Raw genomic sequence first — 4,969 nt, 5'->3', positions numbered from 1 at the left:
CACTTCTTAATAGGTATTGCTTCGGGGAAATTATTTAACCTGAGTCACAGTGCCTCATGAGTAAAACAGATAATACTTAAAAAGGGTGGCCATGATGAGTAAAGAGTGTGCAACTTCTGTTTATCCTTCTTTCCTGGGTCGCAGCACCCTGACCCTTAGGCCCCCAGAGTCTCTCCCTCTAGGCCCATGTCCTGGAAGGAGTAAGAATGAAACTGCTGGTCTCCGGTTCCCGGGTTGCCTGCGTTTTCTCCCGGTTCTTAAGTGGATCGCTGGCGCCACCTAGTGTCCAATATGGTTCCTGCAGGCCAGCCTTTCTGGGGTGATTTCTTGATTGTGAATCATCTCAAGGTTAAAGACTCCTTTGTCAGGTGAAGCCAATAGCATCTTACCTGTTCTAACATTCATTGTATGACCTGTCAACAAAACCCGCTTTCTGTTGTCCTCAATTCCTCCTTGCATGTCAGTATTGCCTCCACATCCAGAATGCAGAGAGAAGGACCTGTATCTTCAGAATCCACTATTCCTTGAAAAATTACTTTGTGTCAGGCACTCTGCTTTAATCCTTAAGGCAATTATATCCTTAATGTTCACCTGGAGAAATTGAAGGTGATACATATAAAAGTGATTCGCTTGAGATCACAGGGTAAGCAACAGAGGTAAGACTTGACTCCAGAACTCCGCAAATCCAAGTTTTTTCCACAAAAGCATCCAGCACAGGCTGGGCAACCAGAAGATGTTCTGAGTGTTATTTTATTTATTAGGTTATTTTAAAGCAGTGAAGCAAAGAACACCGAGTAGGAGTCAGGAGACCCACATTCAGGTTCAAGGTCTAACATAAAAATCTTGCTTGGGCACATCAATACACCTTTGTGGTCTTCAACATCATCATAATTAAATAAAAGAATGGGACTATATACTCCCGAAGACTCCCTCCAGTCCTGATGTTTAACAGTTGAAGGGTTGAGAGGCCTCTAGATGAACATCAACATCTGGGCTCTGAGGCCATTGCAAGGTGAGTCCCAGCTTTGCCTGAATTCAATGGCAGTGAGATCTTGGGTGAAACACTTATCTTGGCCTCCATTTCCTTGTCTGCACAGCAAGTGTAGTGAAAGTGCTCATCTCCCACTAACTCTGAGCTGTCAAGGCCTTAGGCAGGGCAGGCTAGTCCTGCCAGGAATGGCAATCTCTTCCCCATAACAACAGATACAGAGGTTTGATATACTTAAGAATGTAGGCACCTGGGCTCTTTGTCCCAGACTTGCCAGTAACTCCTATGTAGCCTGCAATAAATCATTTCTCCACCTTGGGCCTTTGTTTCTTTGTCTAATGATCTAAGAGCCCTTGAGCTCAGGAAATCTATGAATAAATATTTATTGAGTAAATGTGTGAAATGAATAAATGGGTGAATAAATGAATGAATGACAATCTAATGTCAGTGCTATGCCCCTTACCCATTCACAGAGAATCACTAGTCACTTAGGCAATACTTATCATGCACAAAGATGTATGTGCAGCAGATACACAATGCTGGGGGAGAGTGAATGGAGGAAACAGAAAAGGAGGAAGGGAAAGGTTTCAAGCAGGATGAGCAGGACTTGGCCTGGAGGACATTTCAGTCAGAGGGAACAGCATGTAAAAAGCAAGGCTGTCCTAGCACCTACTCTTCATTTTTGTCTGCTCCCAGATGAAGTAGTAGCTAGGCCCTGAAGTTAACAGAGATAATCAATCTCTTCCTTCTGTGACAGATAACTGATGTTTTTATTTCATTGCCATACTGGATAAAGTATCTTCTCTCTCAACCAGAAATATGAAATCATCCAATTTGCAGCTGAGTTAATGCTGGGAATTGAAATGCACTGAATTCTAAAGTTCTGATGCTAAGAAGAATGTTAAATGAGTCTCACTCCCAGTGCATGTGACACATTTTAAAATATATTTCATGAAGCTTGGTGCTGTTAATTGAGACATGCGTATAACCTGTGAGTGATACAGTTGCTGTGGGAACCCTTGGAATCTAATACTTTCACATCCATGATTTTATGATCTTAATTACTTAGACTCCCAGAATCCTAGAATGTTAGTAACAGAAGACTCCTCAGAGACTTAACCTCCACATCTTCCTGATGCAAAAACTCAGGCCAACACATGGGAAATGAGCTGTTTAAGACCATACAGCAAAATCCTTAGTTTCTGACACAAGAATATAAACCCCTAAATTTCAAATCCAGTGCACTTTCTCTGCACTAGAGTTACCTAATCCTGAGGGTCTATTATAAGTTGAGAGTTGGACTTTTCAAATTGTACACTTCAGTAACAAATGTCCATTTGAAAGTGACTCATTTCCTTTGGGTTCAATGGACTTCTTTCAATAAGGTCAATACTAAAAAGTTATATCAGGGCCTGGCCAGGTGGCTCAGTTGCAGGTTTGATCCCTGGTCAGGGCACATACCTAGGCTGCGGGTTCAGTCCTCAGTCCTGGCATGTACAGGAGACAACTGATCAGTGTTTCTCTCTCACATTGATGTTTCTCTCTCTCACTCTCTCCCAGTTCTTCTGTGTCTAAAATCAATAAACTATCCTCAGGTGAGGAGTAAGAAAAAAAGTTGTATCAAACCTCAGATTCTTGACCATCTCTTTAATACTTGGGTGATAGAATCATAAAATCTTATAGTAGAAAGGGACTTGACAGGTTTAACTGCTTCTACCAAAGAAAGAACTTTCTTGAACACATATAGTGATATATTCATTTCTTCCAAGTGACTTTATCCCATTGCTTGGTCACAATTCCCAGGTTCAGTGAGCAGAATTCTGTTTCTATGTCTATTCTATCCAGTAAGGAAAGGGAAGGAAGAAAACGGTGCTCATTTATTGAGCACCATTTAGGCATCAATCACATGTGAGGGCCTTGGATATAAGCCTCATTTGATTCTGAAAATATCTCTTTAAAATAGATATTATCATCTTAATATAAGGTGGTGGGGGTGGAGGAGAGTTCAGAGTTTTAAAATATGCCCAGGTTCACCCACAGGTAGTGGAAGATTCAAGTCCATGTGTAAGTCTTTGGAATACTGAGAAGTCGTGTCTCCCCTGCCTTCTGCCTTTCTTGTAAAGCCCTTTCTGTATGGTTCATCAGAGCTTTTCTTTTAAAATAAAATCCAAGACTTCCAGTCAAGATGGTGGTGTAGGCTGACATGGCTTACGTCTTCACAGAACCACATCAAAATTACAATAAAATGCAGAACAACCATCACTCAAAAGAACCATCAGAAATCAAGTTGAATGGATGTCTGACAACTATGGAATTAAAGAAACCACATCCATTCAGACTGGTAGGAGGGGTGCAAATGTGGAATGGGCTGGTCCCACACCCATGTGTGGTGGATAAAAATTCAGGAGGGATATTTTGGGAACAAGGAGTCCCAGACCCACACCAGGCCCCCCAGCCCAGGGTTCCAGTGACAGGAAGATAAGTCCCCACAACTTCTGGCTACAAACACCAGCAGGTATTGAGTCGGTGGAAGAAACTGCTGGAGCCCCAAGCAGTTCCTCTTAAAGTGCCCACACATGGACTCACATACTCAGACTCACTCTCTCTGAGCTCCAGTAATAGGGGAGCAGCTTGAAAGACCCCAGTGGTATAAAAGGAGAAACTGAAGTGTCTGGTATCAAGGTGAGCAGAGGCCATTGTGCCTTTGCTAAACCCTCCGCCAATAGAACTGGCAAGCTGGTGCATATCTGAAACTCCATCAACCTGGCTAACACTGTTTGACTAGCTTTGGAGATCCCCAAAGACTCTGCCCCCACCCAATTTATGAGCTCACACAAGCTGTTTTTCTATATGAATGGCTAGCCTTGGCTCATGCTTCACAACTTCCTAAATCCTATCAAACAAGCAACAGCTGTCTTCAGTAAGCCCCAGGCCCAGCACTATCAGCAGCCAGCCTAGATTCACAGCGTATCTTCGCCTGGGACTCTCCAAGCCTAGCACAAGTAGCAGCCATCTCAGAATGCTTTATAGCTCAGGCAGGGTGCCCAGGGAAAAACACAGGTGAGGGCATCTTCGCCTGGGACTCTCCAAGCCTAGCACAAGTAGCAGCCATCTCAGAATGCTTTATAGCTCAGGCAGGGTGCCCAGGGAAAAACACAGGTGAGGGCTGACCTTGGCCTATACCACCCAGGAAACCCCAGGGCCAGCACACCTAGTGGACAGCTACAGACTACATCAGAGCACCCCCACCCTGCCACTGCACAGCCGATCCTCCACGGAGGGCAGAGGTTGATATTCAGTGGTCACAGCCAATCCTTGAAGCTGATGGCCTGGGTAAATCCCTCCCATTGATCTGCCAACAGCAACCAGGGCTCAACTAAAAGAGGAGGGTGTACTCAGCCCACACAAAGGGCACACCTCAAGTACCCAGCTTGGGTGGGTGACAGGGGAGGCTGTGCCACCAGACCCTGAAGGACACACCTACTACATTAGGCCATACCACCAAGACATGGAGTCAAAGCAGCTCTACCTAATACATAGAAACAAACACAAGGAGGCTTCCAAAATGAGGAGGGAAAGAAACATGGCCCAAATGAAAATACAGATCAGAACTCCAGAAAAAGAACTAACCAAAATGGAGATAAGCAATCTATCAAATGCAGAGCTCAAAACACTGGTTATAAGGATGCTCAAGGAACTTAGTGAGGACCTCAACAGCATAAAAAAAGATCTAGTCAGAAACGAAGGATACGCTAATTGAAATAAAGAACAATTTATAGGGAAAACAGTAGAGTGGATGAAGCTGAGAATCAGATCAATGATTTGGAACATAAGAAAGCAAAAAGCAACCTACCAGTCAGAACAACAAGAACAAAAAGGAATTTAAAAAAATGAGGATTGTACAAGCAGCCTCTGGGACATCTTCAAGAGGTCCAACATTCACATCATAGGAATGCCAAAAGGAGAAGAGAAAGAGCAAGA

This window comes from Furipterus horrens, unplaced genomic scaffold (genome assembly GCF_987537825.1).
Source record: "Furipterus horrens unplaced genomic scaffold, mFurHor1.1.pri manual_scaffold_3, whole genome shotgun sequence".
Lineage (NCBI taxonomy): Eukaryota > Metazoa > Chordata > Mammalia > Chiroptera > Furipteridae > Furipterus > Furipterus horrens.
Note: the sequence above shows the minus strand (reverse complement) of the source record.